Below are 27,332 nucleotides of genomic sequence, written 5' to 3' on the forward strand. Positions count from 1 at the left end.
GGAATGGTAGAACGATGGGTTCGATGACGGTTTGGATGTACCGTGCACTATTCAGTGTCCCCTCGACGATCACCAGTGGTGTACGGCCAGTGTAGGAGATCGCTCCCCACACCATGATGCCGGGTGTTGGCCCTGTGTGCCTCGGTCGTATGCAGTCCTGATTGTGGCGCTCACCTGCACGGCGCCAAACACGCATACGACCATCACTGGCACCAAGGCAGAAGCGACTCTCATCGCTGAAGACGACACGTTTCCATTCGTCCCTCCATTCACGCCTGTCGCGACACCACTGGAGGCGGGCTGCACGATGTTGGGGCGTGAGCAGAAGACGGCCTAACGGTGTGCGGGACCGTAGCCCAGCTTCATGGAGACGGTTGCGTATGGTCCTCGCCGATACCCCAGGAGCAACAGTGTCCCTAATTTGCTGGGAAGTGGCGGTGCGGTCCCCTACGGCACTGCGTAGGATCCTACGGTCTTGGCGTGCATCCGTGCGTCGCTGCTGTCCGGTCCCAGGTCGACGGGCACGTGCACCTTCCGCCGACCACTGGCGACAACATCGATGTACTGTGGAGACCTCACGCCCCACGTGTTGAGCAATTCGGCGGTACGTCCACCCGGCCTCCCGCATGCCCACTATACGCCCTCGCTCAAAGTCCGTCAACTGCACATACGGTTCACGTCCACGCTGTCGCGGCATGCTACCAGTGTTAAAGACTGCGATGGAGCTCCGTATGCCACGGCAAACTGGCTGACACTGACGGCGGCGGTGCACAAATGCTGCGGAGCTAGCGCCATTCGACGGCCAACACCGCGGTTCCTGGTGTGTCCGCTGTGCCGTGCGTGTGATCATTGCTTGTACAGCCCTCTCGCAGTGTCCGGAGCAAGTATGGTGGGTCTGACACACCGGTGTCAATATGTTCTTTTTTCCATTTCCAGGAGTGTAGTAGGGTAGGAGGGCGGATTCTAGTCCAAAAATCTTTGATGTCAGCACTTTCCAGTCTCAGCGGTTCATGAATGGTACTTTCGGTGCTAAGGCAGTTGTGCTTCTATTTAACGTCACTGCCCTTCTCTCCCTTCCCCCTTAAAACAGCCAATCCGTTCTTTTCCAGGACCAACATCGTTAGGGTTATGTTGCCATTCCCTTTTGTTAAAAATTTTCAACTAGCTCCGTTGGGTAGGACTTAGGTCTCCAACGAGCACACTGTGCTCATTTCAATCCACTGGAATGGCGTTAATCCAGTGACGCCTTCAGCACAGTTAATATTTGAGGACTTTATATTACATTGAGCTTTCATTTTCGTTAACTTTTTTGCAGATTCTTTAACGTCTTGTTTATCAGGCAGCCATGCGGTCGCAAGCATTGTAACAAGAAGTAGGCACGTTCACATATTTGTTTCAGCTTATATCTCTAATCTAGTGGACAGTATGTAACCGAAGTATTCTTGCGAATGAGATTATTTCCTTTCATTTGTTTTATGTTGCTCGGTCTTTGTCTCCATCCTCAGACGAGAGCATACCCGTATGGAGAAAGGACCCTCTGCTTTGTAAGTCAGTTCAGGGTAAGAGTAGCGTGTGTTGAGTGTGCAGTTTAGCTAGTAATCCAAGAATGATAAAAAAAGGTGAGTACACAGTTTTGCCAATGACTTCCAGTCACATGCACAGGCGTTGGCTGCGCAGCCAACGAGCACTGATCGTTCTTGAAGAATTTCATTGCAGATAAAGAATGTGATCGTGTGAAGATTTGTTAGCAAGTACTATTTGATCTATATGTACTCTGTGTCACGTATTTTTGTCTGCTTGACCCACACTTGTTGCCCTGTGATATCTTGTGATTACGTACTCACTGTTCCCGTCAAATATACCCGGACCCCAGTAGCCATGTTGTGTGCCTAATTATTAAAAACTGTAGCCGTTAACCAGGGTATGGGCGGCATGAGTTTGAAACGTGGCCAACGAGAAAGAGTATTTCTCGTTGGCCTCGGTTTGAAAGCTACAGGTGAGAAGCACCTTAATCCTGGTAGCAACATGTTTCCCTCCCCATCCCGTGCGCGGACAATAACGAGACTGCTTAGGTATAGATGCTGAGCGCCCTTAGCGCTTGCAATATGTTATATTTGTTTTGTTCTCCTCTGAGATTTGGGCAGAGTCCCGTAATAAATTGTATCTTTAAACGAGAAATGACATCAAATTGTTCACGCTAGTAATTTCACTCACCTGATCCCATCTCATAACGTAATCCTGAACAGATTTGCCTCCAAGAAATAACACTGATTGAGTGTTAATGAAACTAGAATCCTATTTGTATAATTATCATGTCAGACTATAGTACAAACTCTTTCATTCAGTTACCTCCATTGGTTGCTTGACCCTCCCTTTGCATTATCCGTTGCGCTAAGTTATTTAATTCAAGATTAAAGTAACTAATTAATTGAATAAATATTCGGGCTGACCCCAAATTAATGATCAACAAGCGTTGTGTGGTATCATCCGAAGAACGAGGTCCCATGGCAAAGTTGGTACCTCGTGATGGAACCACAAGCAAGAAGAGTTCTTGCCAAACGCAACGGCGAACGAGAGACGTTGGTATAGACACGCCCTCAAGAATTCCATACGCTACCGCTGCAGCATGCTTGCTCACATCGGAGTGGAGTGCCGCTCAGCCCAGCCTGCAACCATAGCCCAAGACCAAAGCATTGTCTCATTGTAGACAGCAGTGGGCGAAAGTTGTATTAGACAAAAACTTGTAGTAAAGTTTATAGTCAACTGTACTTCGAGAGAAGACACTATTATCTTGTATTGTATCAAGTGGTATGTTAGCATTCAGTGACTGTAATAAATGCACGCGATATTCCTGTGGACATGGACTGTTAAAAAATTAATTATTGCATTTCGTCCAACTTGTTATAAATTGATCTAATATTTCGTGTGTGTTGCAGTATAGTAGCAACTCAGCCTCCTCCAGAAGTAAATCTACGAAACCACCAATGTGTCGATAAGTGTTATTTCGTCCGGCACAGAACATTGAACCAAAGAAAACATCCAGATTGTGATCACTTATGGAAACTTCAATGTGCGCCCCAGACAATGATTAATAAAACTATTCGACAAGCAGTATAATTATATCTGTCGAATCTTGCACAAGCTAAAATAAATAGTCAGCGACAGTAAGCTTTCAATATGACCTTAAAAATAATATATGACTTTCTACAAGTTTATTTAAAAATATTCATTCACACTATATATACCAAGTAGCACAAAATTCACTTCTGCATAATTCTGAGTGTAATACTAACGTTTTTCAGTGTCAGAAACTAAGTAGCAATTCTTTTTGTAACATCTGTACGAGTCTGAAAAGAAAAACGAAGTAGAATGAAAACAATGACAACCATCCAAACAATGAAACAATTTTTTTGCCACTGCACACCACTTCTTTAAAGTATTCCAAATTATTTAACTTGTTCTGTCAATCTTCAGTTCTGCACGGTTGCACCGGATCAAAAGGTGCATTCCAGGGTTTTCCATTTTCAAAGATTTGCGGTTGCCGCTGAAGAAGTATTTTACCTGGATAAGATCCTCTTCACACCGTAGGGCGTAGGACGTCGCAGGAGCGTACTTGAAGGTGGTGAGGTCACTGGAGGCGAGCTTAGGTTCATTGTCTTCAAATGTTGTGACATTCCCAGAAAGACTGTCACTAATTTTCCACGCTGTAGAATATGCAGAATTCCTCTGGAGAACAGTTTGCAATTTATTGTTCACTTTGTCAGCCACATGACCAGGGGCTCGACCCAATTCACTCTGCACATGATGCTCAATATTCATAGCGTCTCACAGTTGAGTTCCAGCATCTTCCAGTCGTGTGATGGCTTTTAATACCACTGAAAAGTTGGCGTTGACGTATGCCGAGTTTCCAGACGACGAACAGGCTGGGGTGGCGGGGGGGGGGGGGGGGGGGGGGGGAGTGTGAATGTGCTTGTTCTTTGAATTTCTGCACCCGTAGTGGAGCTTCACATGGGTTTTCTTGCCACAGGAAATTAATTTGTCCACATCGGGGTAATGTGATCGCTCGTCTTCTTAACTCTGTTAATGTATGTGCAAGCCAAGCTGCGTACACCATACTAGGATAGAGAATCCGAAGCCCCTTGGCTGCTTTAGCCATGTATGAAACACCATCTTTTACTAGAAGCAAAATGTAGTCTCTGTTCACTCCAACCGACCACAATGGCTTCATCGAGTTTTCAAACAGAATGCAATTGTTGAGTTGTCTAGTCTCTCTGGGGAGTTTCACACGTTATGAGGAACATTTCTCCAGGTCTGTCAGCCTTAAGAACACCAACAACAACATTTGCAATATAACGCTCACCCACATCGGTAGTTTCATCTATGGACACCCAGAAGATATGACCCGTAACATTAATTTGTATTTTTTTTCGCACCTGCTCGTACCATACGGATAAACAGTTCTTTCACAACGTAGATTCCTCTGGAAATGGATGTATTTTGTGCTTCTCCAAGAACTGTCTGAGGTGTGGATTCTTCAGCTTCTCCAGTGGGATGTTGCAAGACACTATCTTCTCACACAAGTCCTTGAAGAATTACTGCACGGTGCTGGAATAACAGCGTTTCTCTGGCGGTATTACAATGTTGTCGCACATTAAAGCGCGTTTCAACACTGCTCTTGATTTCACATAATTTATAAAATAATATTTCCCCGTCAGTGCTGAAGAACCTCTAGCCATAATAACGAACAAAACCTCACAACTTCGCGCTCATGGAGCTCTCTCCTTTCGGCATGTTGAATCAGACTGAGTTCTTATTCAGACTAAATAGTGTGATCACTAGTGCGAATATTATTACCTTGGACGGTTTTGTTGGCTTCGAAAGCGATTTGTCGACTCCACGCAACAATTTCTTACTTCAGAGAGCAGACTAGTGTTACGTTGCTTGACTTCTACAATCCTGATAAATAAAGCGTTGTATTAATTGTTGTGTTTCTTTGTGGCAATACCACCTGAAACAATGTCATGTGAGCAACATTTTCATGTTTTTATTCTAGTGTCCTTATAAGTAAGAAAAATATATGAATTTTTGGCAAAAGTTGGTCGAAATATGACCTATTACCAAAGAAAGTTGTAAATATGAGTTTATATGAATAATAAAAATACCTTTTTATACGCTACTGTACCTGGATTCGTGCATAAATTGTTGTAAAATCCACCATCAAGCTCAGGAAAAAAATTACTGTCATTAAAATCCGGGCTGTAATGACGAATATGCCAGTCAGCGCTCACAGACAGAAAAAAAAGAGTAAGGAGACATGTAACTGCACTTAATCTACCACAGTACGATGTTTAAACAAACTACCAAATCCACACAACCACTATATTGTTTGTTTGTGACTGTGTGTGTGGTGTGTGTGAATGTGTGTGTGTGTGTGTGTGTGAGAGAGAGAGAGAGAGAGAGAGAGAGAGAGAGAGAGAGAGAGAGAGAGACTGCCAATTGGCGGAAAAATTACCTAGTACGGCCCCAAAATATTCATTACAAATCGTGACTTTGTTTCTAAATTTGGTTCTTTGGAGTTAGATGTTTTGCTTGTCAAATTCTACAAAATGGCGGAAAATGTAGGTCCATGCACTCCTCTAGGCAAACTGTATGTGTCTGGGGGCTATCCTACTCATAAATGGTAGCCAATGTTACCATAATTAAAGGTTCAAAACGGTCGCATTTAATTTTGTATCTTAATTATTACAGTTAGCAGCCTACTACTGGTCATTTTTCTGATTAACAGCTCTAGCTACGAGACTATATAGACAAACTGCTGCTTTGAGCAAACACGTCCTCAGAACAGTTTTCTGTGTCCATCACCACGATAAGGTTAGCCAGGAGGAAACATCCAAGCAGCTTCCTTCATCTGTTACTAAGTTTTATACCGCGAGAGTCCCTTGCAGTCTTTGGCATTCTCGACGTATATGAAAGAGGAACGCTGGAAAATGATGGTAAATATTACATGGCATATTCTTTAAAAATGGCCATAACAAATACACGATACCTAACATTAACTAAATAACACGCTGCAATTAATCCATACCAGTATTCGAACAAGGACATGGGCCTCAGTCCAAAGTACCGTTATCCAAGATGGCGGCGATGACGTCATACAAGATGGCGGCTGTGACGCCAATCAAGATGGCGGTCGTGACGTCAATCAAGATGGCGGATTTTTGTGGGTACTTTGAATTTTGGCAGGAAAGTGCCAAGCCCCCCTACCCCAAAAAATGGCGCGAAGTTCAAATTCCAACATGATAATGCATCACACCACGCTTATCTCTACTAAGCAAAGAAAATGGCGGGAAAAAAGTACTTGTCTTTATTATTTAACCAATTTCAAGAACATGTGTTCGCCACTGGGTCTGGATTCCAACTGGATTACCTGATGTCAGGTAATGAAGCAAGTACCATTATTCAGCATAGCTGCACCCAGCGTGTTCACCACTGAGTCCAGAGCCCAACTGACTTAGTTCATATCGTGGCCACAAGAGGGTGCTACCGTGACATCAGGTGATGACACAAGATCATCTGCTCTCTCTCTTGCGTCGTATCAGCAGCCTGCGAGCAAGCGACCACTGACACCACAGCCTCAAGCCATCGCCTTTATACTCACACCAGACATAGTATTCTGTAAATATGCTAACGAATTTAAATGAACAGAAGTGTCACCAACATCGCGCATCTAACCTATCAATTACCTAAGTACTAATTCCATTTCAATTTCAATCATATTCAATAAGTCAATTTACAATTTCAATATTCAGTCATCAAATGAGAAGTCCCACATATTCCCGCTATCATCGCACTGTTCGTTCATGACTTAGCACCCCCCCCCCCCCCCCACAATGCTGCACTCCTATTGGCTACTGCATTAATCACGTGGTTCGACTTCATAGAACCTATGACTCGGAATCCATTTTCACCAATGCCACACCCACCTGGACTTGGAATCAAATAGTTAAAATCTCCACCACGATCCTCAACTGTCCGCCACATCCCCCTTCTAGCCCATGTTGTTGGGCTAAAGTGTACTAGAGCATGACGTGATCCAAGATGGTGGAGCTAAATGGCGAGAAACAGATCTCAACACAACTTTTTTTTTAATTTATTTTTTGCAGTCAATGTCTCCACCACAAGATCTAGACTCCAACTGACCTAGTACACAATACTGTCACCAGAAGCTACAGTCAACCCTCCTATGACCTAATCCAAGGTGGTGGTCTATAGGAGGAAAATTACTCAGACTCCGATAGGCTGCTGGGGAGAGTAAGGAAGGAGTGCACTCTATTTAGTTTGGAACATTTTATTTATGGCTGGAGTATATTTACCACACTGACACACAAACCCGAAGAGACTTTCAACGCCGGGAATGCCTATGTAGTCACAAAAACTTAAGCAATAACTTCGTTTTTACATTTTGTGGACTGTACCATATGTGAACATCAATAGTCATAATGTTGTGGAACTGGGGACATTGCGAAGTGGAAAGGTGAGACAATATAAGTCTCCTACAAAGATGTTTAAGGAGTTAAAGAATTCGTCAGATAATGCAGAGAGTACAGCAAGTCTCGTGTCCATTGGGAGAAAGTCTATTTGTGTAATGAGGAGCTGGAAGATAGCATTTAACATTTTTCCGTGGGATAATTCCACTTATCATCAGGTGAAGTCATGGAGACTGTGTAGGAGACGCCAAAAGAAGAGGCTATGGAGAACTCATTGAATATTAATCACGGGAAAATGCGTATTTTATTGTTGGTGATTTTTGTTGAGCCAGTTGCAAGGTAGCGTTGGGCAGAAAGGATTGGAAAATAAGGATTTTTTTCTTTTGTAATTGATTGAGTCAGTTACAAGGTAAGACTGAGCCAGAGGTATTAGGTAGAAGATTAGGAAGATACGCAGATTGTTTTACGTGTAGATACTTAAATCCAGTGAGAGCAGGGCGTGCACAGTTTTTGTGTGTTTCACTGTACTGATTACAGGATGGGCATCAGGGCTAGTGGAGGAAACACATATCAAAACAATCAAAACTGGTATGTGTTATGAAAGAGGAGATTCTTAGGTAAGACAGATCTTGAGAACTGCAGTAATGATTGGAAACAATTAGTACACAATACATTAAAATGACGAAACTCCAAAATGTGTAAGTACTTGTAGGACCGAAGCAAGGATAAAATGCTCACAAGCAGAGTACGCATGTTGGCTGCATCTGCACAGTACTTGATTGCGAGCTAACAGATAGTGAAAGACATATACATTGCCGGCGATGGGCGAGGCATGACAGAATCTCTGACCAGAGAGTAGTTTATCGTTAGTTGTTGCTAGTCTGCGCTTGACCGCGCGAGTAGTAGTCTGCAGTAGTAGCGAGTGAGTTGTAGTCGGCGGGAGTTGGCATGCGTCGGCTGTGTGCTCTGCTCGCGACTCTGGTCAGGACTCTGGAGGATGAGTATTGTTGTAGAAGGTAAAGAAGCAGCCTTGCGCATATTTAATAATGTATGTTAATTGTAATTTAATTTGTTCAAAGAAATGCCCCAATAATAATTTTTATAATATAAAGCAACTCTTTTAAAGGAAAGCATTCATTTCAATTTAAAAATTTTCCAATGCATTATCATTGCTTCCAAAAATAAAAAAAAATATATGCCAGCATTGCACGAAGCTGTGTCGAAAAATGACTAATTGTAGGGCAGATATAATTGCAGTTTTATTGAGGTAAGAATTTTTGCTTTTTGTTATTCAGAATACAGGGCCGAAGGTCAGCGCTGCTGTCCTTATAAAATTTATCAGGTTACAGAAACTTTTTTATTATTTTTGGTGTTTACGAATTTTTCTATTTCGAACTTGACATTAAATGAAAAAAAGAATTTTGTGGGAATATTAAGTGTGAATGCATTCTTTGTACAGAGACTATAAAATCGGAGCCAATTTTGTTCAGAGGTTACAATAATTAAAATCAATTTTGTTCAGAGGTTACAATATTAAAATTCAATTAATTATAAATTATATTTTGTGTGGGAAGGTTACAAATGGCTCTCATTTTCATTTAATTATTAATCTCTGCTGGGAGGTTACACTTGGCTCAAACATTATCATTGACGTTATTGTTTGTGGGAAGGTTACATTTGGCTCACATTTTCATTGACATTTCTTTGTGGGGAGGTTACACTTGGCGACCCTGCCAGGATCGTATTTCTTTGTGAATCTTCTGAGAAGTAGTCATATATCTGCTCTTAATTACTTAAACGTAGTTTGCATCTGGCGTAATGCATTTACTAATTTGTCACTCTTTCTTTCACAGATCATCGGCAATTTGTTGCTCTTTGTTGTATTTGTGTATGTTGCATTTTGCATTGTCTTTGTTTCATTTGTGAATAATTTTGACTAGTGAAAAATGCCGCGAAAAACTGTTAACAGTACATCGCGATGTGTAATGAGTGAAATAGCCGACTCAAATAATTTGACCGATAGTACTTGCGATAATCAGTGTAATGTTGACAATCCTCCATTTACAGACAATCAGTGTGTACTGATCACTGGTAATGATTTTGATCCTAATGATGAACAAATGAATTCAGTTGTGTCCTCTGTTAATTTGACGACAATTGATGACGCGGGATGTTCTGTTACAATGAACGCTGCCCAGTTTGATACACCCGGTTTGCAAAATTTTTGTAACGACAATGAACAATGTGCACATTCGATTGGCACATTCGATTGGCAAACCTTTTCAAGAATCACAGAATATCCAAATGGATACACAAAACGTGACAATTGCAGGTACGCCATTAAACAGCACAAAGAATACAGTAGCTAATTTTGACATGGATCAAGTCATAGCATTAATGATACAACTTAACGAGAATCTCAGACAAGAATTTAATGAAAATTCAAACAACAGAATGAAAGACACGACAACAATCACAAACAACTTAATGAAAAACAAGACGACAACTTCAAACAACTTAGTGAACAGAACAAACAACATAATGAAAATTTCAAACAACTTAATGAAAAACAAGACAACCTTAATGAAAATTTCAAACAACTTAGTGAACAGAACAAACAACTTAATGAAAAATTAGACAACAATTCCAGACAGCTTAGTGAACAGATTACAGCCGTTGCCGCGCAATGTCATGATACTAAAGAACAATTGCGTGAGGAAATTGAGGCTTGTGCTAGGAAAAGTATTGAAGAAATTAGATCTGTTGCTCAAGAATTAAAGGATATGCAAACAGCTACAACAGAATCACTTAGAGACGAAATTAGTGCAGTCGGTAAACAATGCTCTGAAAAAGCAGAACAGTTACGCGACGAGTTTAAATTAATGACTGCAGAACTTTCGCGCACACTGGATGCAAAAGTAGACGCGAAATTCGACCAACAGAACAGTCAAACTGACGAACGTTTTAATCACCACCTACAAAACAGTTATACGCGTTTCCGTAAATTTATACAGGAACAGAATAAAGTAAAGCGACAAGTCATGGAAACAATTACCGCACAGAGACAGACGTAAATTGTTATCGAAAGAAAAAACATACGTAGACAACAATATTGCTACTGTATCAGACGAAATTAACACTATCAAACAGTTGAACACCGAATTGCGTGATGAAATTACCGATCTTAAATCAAAAACAGATACACACACAGTAGACTTTCAGACAGTGACCGACAGACTCGAACAATTAGAACTAACACAGGATTCCGATGTCATCAAAGCTGACGTTGAAAAATTGAGCGAAACCACATGTAAAATACAAAAACAAATTAATGCTTGTGACAATAAAACCGATGATCAGGTAAAAATACAGACTGAAAAATATGATGAATTGGCCAGTCGTATTGACGTTATTGAAAGTAATAATGACAGCAAATCAGACGATACTTCTCCGATTTCGTTTAATCAAACACCTGAATTCCAAAATCTACAGCAAACAATCAGTGAGATAGATGCGTCTAATAATACATTACGTAGAAAATTGTCAACTTTACAGCAAGAGGTAACAGAGATGAAAAATGTTTCAGCGTTTAACACATCACAGCAGACGCCACTTTGTGAACATTTGTCAGACTCACACAGCGTGTATAATTTAGGTAATTTACAGAGAGTACGTGAGTTAGATTCCGAACGGTCACAGCCAAATAGATTCTCATGCAATCCTGCACCTGTTCACAAAGTCAGAGACGGTAACGTCGATTATAAGCAATTTTTATCTGTAAGAAAATCTAAGGTATTTGAAAATGACAGAACGCAGATTCACTCTTTCGACTGGATACATCAATTTGCTTTTGTATTTTCATCAGCTTGGGCTATAATGCAGAAACTAGAATTGGAATGGATACAGCAATGTGTTTTTGAATTTTTATCAGCATTGCCTGTAACGCAAAAGCTAAAATTTATTTGCAGCGCGTAATAGACCTCAGGGGATTCATTACGCTTTAATGAATATGTGCCGTAGCGTGCACAGGGCCCTGAGCCGTAGTAGTGCTGTTTCATCTTTAGTTTTCTGCACTGCTGCCTTCTCTTCTACTATCCTTTATATCTATCAAAACAGCTCTTCAACTATTGCACTATCTAGAATTAAGAATGAGTCAAGAAAACCCGATATGACAAATTTTACCGAAAGTGACAATTTTCATTAGGCACTCCAGAACTACCAGCGTAATTTTAATAACAGGCAAAATTTTAATCATCAGTATGTACAAGATTTTCAGCAATCGTCAAAATTATCAGCAAACGCATTTTGGTAACAATACAGGTTTTTCTCCGCAACAGCATCAAAGCCAGCCGGTTAGCATACCTAACCAACAATGTAATGTACAAGGTCAACGAAGCTTTAATGTTTCGCCGCGTGCACATCTAGTCTCAGCTCCAACAAATAGTAATGCACAGCAACAAGGAAATAACTACGTACAGAAAACACACTACTTCAATTCCTATCGCAATGCACCGTATAGAAATGACTATCACGACAGACGTAAAAATAATGAGCACAATTTTCAGCGTACATTTAATAACAGTCTATCTTACCAACAGCAAAATCATCCGCAAGAACATATTATCATAATCAACCAGACAGTAGGTATCTTCCAGAACGTAATACGTCAGGAAGAAATAACAGAACAGTACAAATAGTGGAAATGCCACAGCATCCTCCTGAAAATAATAACACGTCAGAAAGAATTTGACTAGATACAGTACAGGTTGCATCTTCCAGCAACGTATGCAATACTTCAGATACACAGAATCTTGTTCACGAAAATGTTATTTGAAACATGCTTTGTTGAATGCACCACTTTTATCGCACCCAGATCTTACTAGAAATTTTTCCATTGCCACCGACAGTTCTAACACCGCTTTAGGCGTACACATTTTTCAGGAAATTGAAGAAGATGGCACTACAGTAATTAAAAACATCGCCTTTGCGAGTCGCATTCTGTCACCTGCTGAAAGTAATTATTCTGTTACAGAACTTGAAACATTATTTGTTGTATAGGCATTTACGAGATTTCGGCATTTTCTTTATGGAAGACATACCACCGTTTACACAGACCATAGAGCGATACAGTTTTTACTTTCCGCTAAATTTACACACGACAGATTAAGTTGATGGAAACTTTATTCACAAGAATTTAATTTTACAATTGTTCACATTCCCGGTACACAAAACATTGTAGCAGACGCACTATCCCGTTCTCTCAGCAACAATCAGCAAGACATCGCAACCAACTTCTGCAAAGCAAATTTCAGCGTCATGTACATTCAACAAGTTGCATTTGAAAATTTCATTTCGTCGTCATTACAAGACATAGCACAAGAGCAGAGTAAAGACAACGTATGGGAAGAGATTAAACACCTTCGGCAAGATAGGAATAATGTTACCATTAGAAACCATTACACTGTACGCAATGACATTCTGTCTCTCACCCTGACAGCCACAATTGGTTATTATGCATTCCTGACGAGCTTGTTAACAAATTAATCTGGTATACTCATTTAAGTTACGCACATTACGGAGCCAGAAAATGTTTTCTTATACTGAGACATAACTGTTATTTTACCAACATGGAGAAACGTATTCGAAGAGTTTTAGCGTCATGCAAAATCTGCCAGAAAGCAAAGTCAGACACGACTTCACATGTTCCTCCATTACATCCCATTGCACCTGTTAAATTGAGACATATGGCCGCTGTAGACATTTTTGGTCCGATTCCCAGAACTAATAGAGGTTTTTGCTACATCTTTGTCGCTGATGAACTCACTTCAAAATTTGTTACCTTCACTCCGTTACGCAAAGCTACCGCTAAAACTGTTTCGAAAGCATTTGTAAAACATTTTCTATTTCATGTAGGGCATGTGTTAAAAGTAATTTCCGACAATGGATCACAGTTTCGATCTGCTATATGGACACGTATGTTACGAGCTAGAAACATTTCTCCGATCTGTATATCCAGGTACCAATGCTTCTTCGAACCCTTGTGAACGATTAATGAAAGAAATTGGTAAACTGTGTAGAATATACCGCAATAAAAGACATATTGATTGGGACACACACATACTCTCATTCCAGGATGTAATTAATTCCATACCAAATTAATCTACTATGCTATCTCCGTCTGTTATACTGAAAAATGTTGAACCACCTAACAAAATTAAAGAATTAGTAACCTTTCCTACGTCTCGTCGACTACGACACCATGAAATAATTGACATTGCGCTGAACAACATCAAACGTGCCGCAGAGCGCCGGAGAAGACAGCAAAAACAGGTTTGTACACGTCGTGACTTTCACATTGGACAGAAGGTATTAGTACGTACACACTATTTATCCAATAGAGGAAAAGGTAGGTGTAGTAAATTTGAGCTTCTATACGCAGGTCCATATCGGATTCGCAGCATTCCTCACCCCAATGTAGTACACGTCGAAACTTTGAGAACCAGAAAAACCAAAGGGAACCACCACATCTCGAACATCAAACCTTTTGTTGAATTAACATACTTTATGATTTATCACACTGTAATGCCATTTCCTAATTTTTTTTATGACCACTTATGCAATTATATTCACATGAACACTTACTGATGATTATCGTATTTTTTCTTGCAAGTGCCCGGCAAGGTAAGGTTAGCAGGTCGCTTTTCTTGTCGTTACACATCAGACTGTGCACATTTTCCATTTTTCATGTATGTATGATTGTTTTCCTGTTTTGTTTGTATGCACTGTGAAATATTCAAGATATAACAAACACCAGTTGACTTTAACATTTTTGCCCTATCATATCTCAACATCGTGACTACTTTACTTTTTTTTGCTGCTACATTGTGATACACTGTGTACATTTTTGCCTCTGAACACTGTATATGTTTTTGACATATTACGTTTTCTGTCATGCTATGCTGTATGCACAATTATGTTGCTATAAACCAGTTTTTATTTAGTGGGTATATGATTTAAATGCAAGACATTAATCTTTGTTCATCATTTTCAGAAAGCAATAACGTATAAAAAATAATAAATAAATTAATTAATTAAACAGAAATGGGAATTTCACCTTCGGAATGAACGAAATAAGATACAGTACCTCTTGAGGAAGAGTAAATGGATCAGAATTAACAAGCATTAACAAGAATATACTATACACATCGTAGAATAGCAGTCTTAACTAATTTTTTTCTTTCAGAATACGAAGCGATTGATGCAGGCTGTCAGACAGAACTACATATCTTAGTTTTAGTGAGGAAATATGCTAGAAATAAGGAATAGTTGTATAATGAATAATGAAGTGACTTTTTTTGCAGATGATAATGAATGGTGATGAATAATGATGAAGAATATGCTACTATGGATAATGAAGTTTTTCTTTTCAAGTGATGATAATATTGGAGTTATGATAATATGGATAATGAAGTTTTTCTTTACAGATGAGGATAATGTTGAAGTTTGTGTATTTATGCTATGTAGTTATTTAAGTATTTGTTGCAGTTCGTTTGGACAGTATGTCTTATATCGTATAGTATGATGACTGAAGATTTTGGAAAGGACAGCTAGAGAACACATATATTTTTTATACACATTCCACTACCTGTTAATTCGAAGTTCACTACTTTTCAGCATAATATGCGCCTCTTCTTTCAGTTTAATAATCCATTTTTGTATATTTTGCAGGAGAAATTATTCATGAAATCAATTTGCTATAAGCAGTTGTTCATTAAACCTATGTCATTTATGAATGTGATCACATATACTCTACTTGTTTCATAACCTTGCTACAGCTGACTCATGACGAATGACGTTACACATCTTCATTTGCAGCAATAACTCAAAAGCAAAAAATTGTTATTAATTATCGATTCCAACGCAATGCATTGCTAGCACAAAAAAATGCTTTGTAACTGGCCAATGAATGCCACTGATTACTGTAATAAGATGAACTATGAAGACAATGTTTACTATAATTAGATTAATTATGTATAAATCCTAGGCCATTTATTAACTAATTTTGAATGATGACTTCTGATGGTTTGTAACTGGCCAATGAGTGCCAATGATTAGTATGACCAAATGAATTCTGTTAATTCTATGCCATTCATTAGCTCCTGTTTTGAATGATGACTTCTAATGGTTTGTAACTGGGCAATGAGTGCCAATGTTCTCTGTAAACAAACGATTTATGAACATTATTCTGTAATACTATGCCATTTATTAGCTCCTGTTTTGAATGATGATTTCTGATGGTTTGTAACTGGGCAATGAGTGCCAATGTTCTTTGTAAACAAGCGATTTGTGAACATTGTTCTGTAATACTATGCCATAATTAGCTCCTGATTTTGAGTGATGACTTCTAATGGTTTGTAACTGGGCAATGAGTGCCAATGTTCTCTGTAAACAAACGATTTATGAACATTATTCTGTAATACTATGCCATAATTAGCTCCTGTTTTGAATGATGACTTCTGATGGTTTGTAACTGGGCAATGAGTGTCAATGTTCACAGTAAACAAACGATTTACGAACATTATTCTGTAATACTACATACATGGTACAGAAATGTTCAGTAACTGGGCGATGAGTGCCACCAATTACTCAAATCAGTTGTTAGACTAGTGTAATTCTCAATGAAGACTAGTATGTGACTTAATAGCCTTCAACTTCTGACCTAATTACCTGGAATTACTGTAATATCCATTTGTCCTGTCTATCCTCATGATCATGGAGCACTATATTTTGTTTTTGCACTAATTCTACATTGGTCTACCTTACAAGAACGTGGTGTTAACACAACATGCTGTCCACCACCTTGAGCGATGGAAATGTTATTATGGTCCCACTGTTTGGTGTACCTAAAGTACTACCAAAATGATAACATGGAATATTACTACGACATTTTAGTGTCTTGGTTACACTGGTTAATACTTCAAGGAAAAGAACTTCAGATTGTCTCAGTTGGTGTTGTGCTTCTGTAGAAAGATATGGACTTTCAGTGCAGCTCCGTGCAACCTAAAGTGCTACAACCATGACGCAAACTTTCCCATTCCTATCCTAATTCTTGTAACATAGTGAAGAAAACTATATACAGTACATGTACATTTGTGTCATTTGTTAGTATGATTTGTACTCATTGCATTTACATTTTGTGATTTGCTGATATGTTCTGCACTACAGTGCGTGTGCACTTCCGTCATTTTGTTAACATGATTTGTATTCATTACGTATACATTTTGTGATTTCCTGATATGTTCTGAACTACAGTGCATGTGCACTTTTGTCATTTGTTAATATGAATTGTACTCATTATGTTTATTCATTGCCTATACATTTTGTGATTTCCTGATATGTTCTGTACTACGGTGCATGTGCACTTTTGTCATTTTGTTAATATGATTTGTATTCATTGCATATACATTTTGTGATTTGCTGATATGTTCTGTACTGCAGTGCGTGTGCACTTATGTCATTTGTTACTCGTTGTGTATACATTTTGTCTTTGCTTTATATGTTCTGTACTCAGTGCATGTGCACTATATTTTACTTCATGTTCTGCACCTATATATCTGTATATATTCTGTGATTGTAAAGTTAGATAATTAAGAAAAATTTGTTGCTCATGGCAAGTCCAATTGACTCACCATCGCTGCCAAATTTTTGCCCCCCCAGTGGAGGGTTATGAAAGACGTATACATTGCTGGCGATGGGCGAGGCATGACAGAATCTCTGACCAGAGAGTAGTTTATCGTTAGTTGTTGCTAGTCAGCGCTTGACCGCGTGAGTAGTAGTCTGCAGTAGTAGTAGTGAGTGAGTTGTAGTCGGCGGGAGTTGGCATGCGTCGGCTGTGTGCTCTGCTCGCGACTCTGGTCAGGACTCTGGAGGATGAGTATTGTTGTAGAAGGTAAAGAAGCAGCCTTGCGCATATTTAATAATGTATGTTAATTGTAATTTAATTTGTTCAAAGAAATGCCTCAATAATAATTTTTATAATATAAAGCAACTCTTTTAAAGGAAAGCATTCATTTCAATTTAAAAATTTTCCAATGCATTATCATTGCTTCCAAAAATAAAAAAAATATATGCCAGCATTGCACGAAGCTGTGTCGAAAAATGACTAATTGTAGAGCAGATATAATTGCAGTTTTATTGAGGTAAGAATTTTTGCTTTTTTTTATTCAGAATACAGGGCCGAAGGTCAGCGCTGCTGTCCTTATAAAATTTATCAGGTTACAGAAACTTTTTTATTATTTTTGGTGTTTACGAATTTTTCTATTTCGAACTTGACATTAAATGAAAAAAAGAATTTTGTGGGAATATTAAGTGTGAATGCATTCTTTGTACAGAGACTATAAAATCAGAGCCAATTTTGTTCAGAGGTTACAATAATTAAAATCAATTTTGTTCAGAGGTTACAATATTAAAATTCATTTAATTATAAATTATATTTTGTGTGGGAAGGTTACAAATGGCTCTCATTTTCATTTAATTATTAATCTCTGCGGGGAGGTTACACTTGGCTCACACATTATCATTGACGTTATTGTTTGTGGGAAGGTTACATTTGGCTCACATTTTCATTGACATTTCTTTGCGGGGAGGTTACAATAGTAGCACAGAGTTTGCACCAGTATCAGCAGACACCTCAGGTGTGATAATGTAGTGCATCAGTGAATGATTAACTGCGTGTCAATTAACGCAGTAACAATCCAAACCTGACAAACCCAAACCGTATTTCCCAGTAATCAGTATACGAATTTATACGTGTTTATTGAATAAAGAATCAGCATTAAGCAAGAGACGTTTATTATCCTATTCATGGTGATTTTAGCCGTACCTGGAGTCTGCAAGACGGGTTTGGCTTGACGCGAAAGCCGCATAGTACGTGACAACGTACTGCATTCAGCTGACGAAATCTGGCATCCAGTAAGCAACACTATGGGAGCACAGTCTACTTGGCCACGCACTGCCCGACTACTTGTTGACAGCAATAACCCAACCCCAGGGAGTTGTTCTCGAATCCTGCTGTTGCAAAGGTTCACAACACTGACAACAAATGAGCCATACCTGTTTTGGTAGATAGGTGTAAGAAATGACAAATAGGTGTAAGGATGACAATGTTTACATGGTGTCAACACGTGGACACTATAGAGACATCTATTAGAGGTTGCCCATGTAACCCAATGATCTAATTTTTGTGCATGAGAGACAATCCACACTTGACACAGAAAAACGGTGGACAGGTACGGACACTATATCATTATTCTTTGCTAAGTGATAAGGGTCAATGTATGAAACAATCATGCAGTAAATAATATTTGAACTCTTGAGCAAGTGGGAGGACACTATAATCTGCTTAACTTTTTCACGATAGAGGCATTACTGAAGGACCGAACTTTCATTAGAAGTTTAAACTTGTACATGGTTAAAACAAGAAGAAAAGTAGTGATCAGACAATAGACTTTAGCAATGTTTAGATTTCCCGCTATTACTTTCATTTGTGTGGCTGCTTCGTGACGAAAATGCACACAAATGTAATTTACCTTTAATGTATGGGGCCACGACAGCAGTAGTACCTCCTGAAATTGTTCCATCTAAATTTTAGGATGCAAGACACTTACAGTGACTACTTCCGCCTGAAGCGAAGTGTTTTTTCGGATTTCTCCTTCATCATCAACGGTTTGATGTACCGTTCCTACTGTTGCAGCAGACTTTGCGGGTAGAAATGAATGTGTGGTCATGCTTCTCATACGACAAAATCAGTCCGTTCTGTCTCGTCACTCTTCCTCTTCTCGCCTCTTCTCTACTTCATTCATTTTCATATCACTGTCTTTGCCATTATTTTCGGAACTGTTGCTTCTACCCTCTTGCTTCTGTATTGCAACCAATACGTCCCTCTTCTGCCAATTGATGTAGACCAGTGTTTCCTTAAATTCCAATAATTGCTTGATCTCCTCTTGATCGCACATATTGATCGGAGCAGTTCAACCAGAAGATGAGTCACCACACACCGACAGCTGTTCTACGGCTGTGGTCAACACTTTGAGTCACTCATTTACGTTACTTGTTTCTTTTTTCTGCGTTGTGCACTTTCTTTAACGACCTTGACCTCTTCCGTGACTCCTCCCTTCTACGCACAGATTGTTTCAAAAGGCTTCATATTAAAATTAACATCTCTTCTTAATTCAAGGGTGGTTCCCTTAATGTTTTGCGTCCGCGTCGCTAATTTACTGTCAATCACGCTCATGTTCATCAGTTTTCTGGGTTAACTGTTCCTGCATCTTTTTTAACGTGGTCTTCGACCTTCTGGTCTAATTTCCCAAAGTGTAGATCGTGCTTCTTCATCCGCTAATCATCTTTCCTACACTGCTCTTCAATCGTTTTGTTTATTTTTTAGAATTGCTCGTCAGTCTCCATGAACTGCTGTGCTAAAACGCCTACCAATGAAAAACTGTTGGTCCTGGGGAATCGTCTCACGATTTACGATACTCTGTGCTGCCGCAAAAAGGCCAGTGGCTTCGGATGCTTACGTCGCCTGTGAACTTATCGCATTATCTCGCCCATGGGTTCTGTTTCTAAAATATCACCGCTATTCCGCATATTAACCTGATCTTCTTCTACACTTATTCCATACTGTGAGGTTTCACTCTTCGTTTCACTAACATCAACCTGCTGAATACTTTCCTGGTGAATCTTCAGGTTCGACCAACTACCTACGGTTTCCAAATTACCAGACAACTTCCTCTCGATCTCATTCAACCTTGCCAGACATTTAGTTAGCGCAACGTTAATTCCGCCATATCATAATAAAATTTAACTACGAATACTCCTAACACTTGAACACAAAATTTCAAAATCTTGACGAGGTCAAATTCTCTAACTCCATGTACTTGAAAAACACAATAAAACATATCTTCTTATTCCAACGGTGGTTCCCTTAATGTTCTGTGTCAGCGCCAGAAATAGAGAACACACGCAAATAAAAACCCTCCAGAAGTTCAACTAAGATTTTTAGGACGGGATAATGACTGACTGAGAAAAACCAGTTCTTGCTGAAATAAAGTGCATGTGTTCGTTATGTGTCAGCAACTTAATGACATTTTACGTTCGTTAGATCAGTTATTATCAACGTAGCAACAGCGATTCTTTTTCAATGTGCTGACTGCCGAAGAAAACCGCAAAAATTTTAACTGAAAAGACATAAAGTTCTGACTACTAAATCAGGAGTCGCAAGTGATCATAATCCTTATAGGCATCGACAGTTCTCTATGTGAGATTACAGCTGGAAAATCGGCATACCTCAAACAGATCACTCCTCACGAAATCACGTGACTCTACATGACTCATGCTGCTGTAACTCACAAAGATGATACATATAGGGAATTCATCAAACTACTAAACTGAACTATGGTCACAATAAACCCCTATTTATTACAAGTCACTGTAGATATCAGTTTAAAACAAAAGTGCAAAATGATAGACTTCAGCTACGTTCATGAAATACAAATTTAATTAATGTATCAACACCTTGGCGAAGGTCAAACAATGGATCTGGAATAAATAATTTAAGATCAGCAAACATTTGGGGAAGCTACTAAGTTCACGGAAGCTGTACAGTGATTGACAACTGTTAATCAAGAACTTACGATTGCCAATAAGCATACTTCAGAAGTGAAACCTGAAAGTCCTGATACTGACCAGAGGCGTTCACATGCTACAATTTGGTTTGCGAACGCTGCTGTTGCTCACTGTACTCAGTGTCACCCGTGACTGCAAGTGGCTGCTGTGGCGCGTCCAAAGCTGCAAGTCATCTGTCCAGCCTCGAAGACAGCTCTCCCTCTGAGCCTGGAATCGATGTCGCTCTCTAAGCTAAGGTGTTCCCTATCGAGTCTTGGACGGAAGTGATCTATAGAGCGCTCAGAGCAAGAAGTGAATTATTTCTCTTTCTTTGTGCGTGGGAGCCTTGTATATGATTTTGATCGCCAGTGTCAGTGGTTATTACAAATGCCGATCAGTCAGACACTTGCTAATAAAGCAGTAGTCTCTCTCCCATATTTGTTTTAATATGATTAACAAATAGTGGGGATTTTTTAGTGCTGGAGCTTAGAAACTGGTAGCGTCTCACTCACATTATTTGTCCTATTTCGAGTAGGATTTAATAAGACCTCCTCCATGAATGTACGAATGAGCTCTATTCTCCCACTGCGGAATTTACGTTAACGATAGTAGTCGCTCTTACAGTTTAGCCTATAGTAGCCGCTCTTACAGTTTATTAGCAAAAATCCACAACCTCAATTAGCTTGCTGCCAGTCTGACAGCTTCTGGTGCCCCGCTCCCATGAAAAAAAGGTGCAGGATGACCTTTTCTCATACCACCTCTTAGATCTTACCTCTGAACGAAGGCTGCCCAACCCCAGGCCGACGGGCCACAATGTGGTCCACGAATGCCCTGCGTGAGCAAGTTTCAAAATTCCCGCCAAGCTGAAAAAGTGTTCTACTAATGATGCGCGTTGCGGACCGTCACGTGATTGCCTGCCCCTCTCGGAAGTTCATAGGAACCAGTCGGACTGAGATCGCGCACATGTTTGTATACAGTTGCAGTTTTTATCTTGCTCGAAAGGTATGTTCCTCTAAGTACAGTATTTTAATTTTGATTATAAAAATAGTACTGCCCCAACCATTGCATATATGTACCTGGTCAATTGTTTGTTAAAAACAACAAGGAGTGTTTTCTTTAACATTCAACGTTATGTTATTCATTGTTACGTAATTTAAGTTTTCCCCAAAATAAACTTCATTACGAGTTTTCACATTAGGTACTCAGGAAGAAAAGTTAAAAATGTTGTTTGTTGCAGTGTAGCTCACAGCAAAAGAAGTAGGTCGAAATCGACAGAGTTCTACCACGATTTTCATGATGAATGGGACAAGAAATATTGTTTTATGAAAGCAAGGCATAGAAATCCATATGTTTACTTTGGTTTACTACACTAGCTGTTGAAAATAAATATAATTTCGAAAGGCGTCACAAGCAAAATCATAATAATTTTGAAAGAGAGTATCCTGTTGGCAGTGCCATCTGGGAAGATTTTATAAAGAAAAAGAAATGGGAACTAATCAACCAACCGAATATTTTCCGTTGAAAGGCACGACGAGATTGAATCTATGATCAACACAGCTTACGAGATTTCTTTGTTTTTAGAGAAAATGAAGAAACTTTTTCCGGATGGAGAAATTGTTTAAAAGGCTTTGACAATCTTTGCACAAAATTGTAATGGCCAAAACGTCAAAGCTAAGGCTGACAGTCCTTCATTTTCCCAAAACACTGCATGAGATTGGCAGAGAAGATGATAGCTGGTATAAGCGACCATATTCAAGACATCGTAAGAAAGTGCCAATAGCTTTCATTGGTGTTAGATGACACTCGTGATTTAACGAGCAGCCCTCAGTTGGCTATTTTTGTTCGTTGCATTGTTGAACATTGGAATATATTTCAAGATTTACAACAATTGAGTCACCTGAAAACTACAATCCAAGGAAAAGACATTTGTACGAAAATTAAGGATTGCATTGGGAAAAAGGTTTTACCGTGGGACAAAACCATGCATGCACTGATGGTGCACCTGTAATGACTGGGCAAAACAATGTTGCTTAGCTTTGTAAGGAAATTACTTGGACCAAAAAAATATTTTAGCATCATGCATGGGGTGCACTCAGCCTCGTGATGCCAGTTGAGGAGCTACTCGACTGAATAGTAGAAGCTTCGGTCAAGAATACCATCATTACGACGGGGAGAGCGGTGTGCTGACCCCACGCCGCTCCTATCCGCATCCTCCACTGAGGATGACACGGCGGTCGGATGGTCCCGGTAGGCCACTCGTGGTCTAATGTCGGAGTGCATCATTGCATCATTCACCAGGAAGAGCTGTACGCAAAGGACGTGAGGTCGGATGACATTATGGATTAGCAGGGTGGGTTTAAGTCTACCATAATCACCGCAGTCGCGGGTGGCCCCAAGCTGAGGAGGCCCGCCATGAGTCCTGTAAATATTTTTTTCTTACTTAATAAAGTTTGATTTCCTGTTAGACACAAAAAAGTTCTTCAAATTTAGGCTGTTAATAGGCTCCATTCACTCTAGTCCCGCTATCGAAAGCACCTTCATTGTTGATTCTATTTTTTCTTAATCCGGACAGCTTTGACGGATATTGTGGCAGTAGATCTGCCAGTGAACCGATGAAAGTAGAGATTACCATTTTTTTCCCAGTCGGTTGCCGGTCAGTACGGAAATATCAGAAACTTTTGACGTCGTTAACCAGCAAGGTAAGCCTTGTCTGCTAGACAGAGTTCGCCTTGCAGGCAGTAAACGGTTTGGGATTTCCACTGCTTATCTGCGGGCGGGCGCGTTTGAATAAAGGGCCCTAATGTTTCCGGTATCTTCGTTTAGCAACTCAGTTGCGCATGAAGTACGAAAGCAGTCTGTAGTCAGCATCTGGTTATGTCGGAAGCTGCGATTTGTTTTATGCTAGAGTGTAGAATGGATCGTAAATACTTGTCATGTGAAAAAAATATATGGAAGTGTGACATTTTGACATTTTAAAAGACCAGTCGTGGCAAAAGGTTTCATTAAATAAATCTTTAAAACGAATTGACAGTGTTTCCGTGAATGTGTAGTTTGATGTGAAAGAATGTAGCGTTACTAAAGCTTCATCTGTTGATAATGCTGAAGAATTGTACGTTTAGTGCAAGCAAGAACTAGTGGCTGATGAAACTGTTCCACTAGCGGAGACATCTGACAATAATGTTACTGCGGAAGAACACGGAGCAGGCCAAGATCTCTTAGACGAAAGACAATTATCTAAGGACGGTAACGGTTTTCAAGCCGTCGATGACCTCAGCGATCTGGGAACTTGGCCGGATATTATACACTATATGATATACACTATATGATCAAAAGTATCCGGACTCCTGGCTTAAAATGACTTGCAAGTTCGTGTCGCCCTCCATCGGTAATGTTGGAATTTAGTACGGTGTTGGCCCACCCTCAGCCTTGATGACAGCTTCCACTCTCGCAGGCATACGTTCAATCAGGTGCTGGAAGATTTCTTGAGGAATGGCAGCCTATTCTTCACGGAGTGCTGCACCGCAGAGAGGTATCGATGTCGGTCGGTGAGGCCTAGGACGAAGTCGGCGTTCCGAAACATATCAAAGGTGTCCTATAGGTTTCAGGTCAGGACTCTATGCAGGCCAGTCTATTACAGGGATGTTATTGTCGTGTAACCACTCCGGCACAGGCGGTGCATTATGAACAGGTGCTCGATTGTGATGAAAGATGCAATCGTTATCCCCGAATTGCTCTTCAAAACTGGAAGTAAGAATGTGCTTCAAACATCAATGTAGGCCTGTGCTGTAATAGTGCCACGCAAAACAATAACGGGTGCAAGCCCCCTCCACGAGAAACACAACCACACCATGAAACCACCACCTCCGAAATTTACTGCTGGCACTACACACGCTGACAGACGAAGTTCACCTGGCATTCGTCATACCCACACCCTGCCAACGGATCGCCACATTGTGTACCGTGATTCGTCAGTCCACACAACGTTTTCCCACTGTTCAATCGTCCAATGTTTACGCTCCTTACACCAAGCGAGGCGTCGTTTGGCATTTGCCGGCGTGATTTGTGGCTTATGAGCAGCCACTCAACCACGAAATCCAAGTTTTCGCACCTCTCGCCTAACTGTCATAGTACTTCCAGTGGATCCTGATGCACTTTGGAATTCGGTGTGTGATGGTCAGGATAGATGTCTGCCTATTACACATTACGACCCTCTACAACTGTCGGCGGTCTCTGTCAGTCAACAGACGAGGTCGGCATTTACGCTTTTGTGCTGTACGTGTCCCTTCAAGTTTCCACTTCACTATCACATCGGAAACAGTGGACCTAGGGATATTAGGCAGTGTGGAAATCTCGCGTACAGACTTATGACAGAAGTGACACCCATTCACCTGACCACGTTCGAAATGCGTGAGTTCCGCGGAGCTGTCTGTTAGCTTGTGGGAAAAAGAGGTGACGCGCCCTTGTGCCTCAGGCATCCCACGTTAAAAGCTCTCAATTATTCATTTAAATAATCCTCAGGAAGAGAGAATGGGATTTTAGTCATTAGTTATGGCAATCACTGATTTTAATTTTTTCAATATTTGTACTTTCATTTATCGATGGAAATTGTTTTAGATTAATCGGGTTTATCAATTTCATGGAGTTTGATTATGATACGTGGCAATTTTGATAAAAGCTGTCGCGTGGCATGGGCATATATTTACCAACAGAGGTTGACATTGCAATATTTCTGCATATTTTTTTTCTAACTCGATAGATTCCTGACTGATTTACTTCAAATTTTTACACGATACACTTACAAACATTCAGACAGACATACGCTATATACACACACACATCAAAAAAAGTTTTTGCATCACCTCGGTTCCGAGAGTTCCGAAACATGTACAGAAAATTGGAATAGAGATCAACAGAAACATCATATCCGCACTTTTTATTGCTCATGAAAATCACACATTGCATGTTGTACCATCATACAGCGAGACCTTCAGAGGTGGTGGTCCAGATTGCTGTACACACCGGTACCTCTAATACCCAGTAGCACATCCTCTTGCATTGATGCATTCCTGTATTCGTCGTGGCGTACTATCCACAAGTTCATCAAGGCACTTATCGTCCAGATTGTCCCACTCCTCAACGGCGATTCGGGTAGATCCCTCAGAGTGGTCTGTGGGTCGCTATGTCCATAAACAGCCCTTTTCAATCTACCCCAGGCATGTTCGATAGGGTTCATGTCTGGAGAACAAGTTGGCCACTCTAGTCCAGCGAAGTCGTTATCCAGAAGGAAGTCATTCACAAGATGTGCACGACGAAGGCGCGAATTATCGTCCACGAAGATGAGTGCCTCGCCAATATGCTACCGATATGGTTGTACTATCGGTCGGAGGATAGCATTCACGTACCATACAATCGTTTCGGCGCCTTCCATGACCACCAGCAGCGTACGTCGGCGCCACGTAATGCCACCCCAAAACAGCAGGCAACCTCCACTTTTCTGCACTCGCTGGACAGTGTGTCGAAGGCGTTCAGCCAGACAGGTTGCCTCCAAACACGTCTCCGACCATTGTCTGGTTGAAGGCATATGCGATACTCATCGGTGAAGACAACGTGATGCCAGTCCTGAGCGGTCCATTCGGCACGTTGTTGGGCCTATCTGTACCGCGCTGCATGGTGTCGTGATTGTGAAGAAGGACGTCGGGAGTGAAGTTACGCATCAAGCAGCCTATTGCGCACAGTTTAAGTCGCAACACGACGGAGACATAATCCACTGGTAGAGGTCATCCACTGCAGTAGTAGCCCTTGGGCGGCATGAGCGAGGTATGTCATCGACAGTTCCTGTTTGTCTCCCTCTCCTCCATGTCCGAACAACATCGCTTTGGACTCTTCCCTTTTTGAGAGTCCTTCTTGACTCAAAGTAACAAAGCGGACGCGATCGAACCGTGGTATTGACAGTCTAGGCATGTTTCAACTACAGACAACACGAGTCGTGTAGCTCCTTCCTGGTGGAATGACTGGAACTGATCGGCTAATAGGCGCTGCTCATGCATGGTTGTTTACATCTTTGGGCGGGTTTAGTGACGTCTCTGAACAGTCAAAGTGACTGTGTCTGTGATACAATATCCACCGTCAATGTCTATTTTCAGGAGTTCTCGGAACCGGGGTGACGCAAAACATTTTTTGATG

Source organism: Schistocerca cancellata, chromosome 7 (assembly GCF_023864275.1).
Source record: "Schistocerca cancellata isolate TAMUIC-IGC-003103 chromosome 7, iqSchCanc2.1, whole genome shotgun sequence".
Lineage (NCBI taxonomy): Eukaryota > Metazoa > Arthropoda > Insecta > Orthoptera > Acrididae > Schistocerca > Schistocerca cancellata.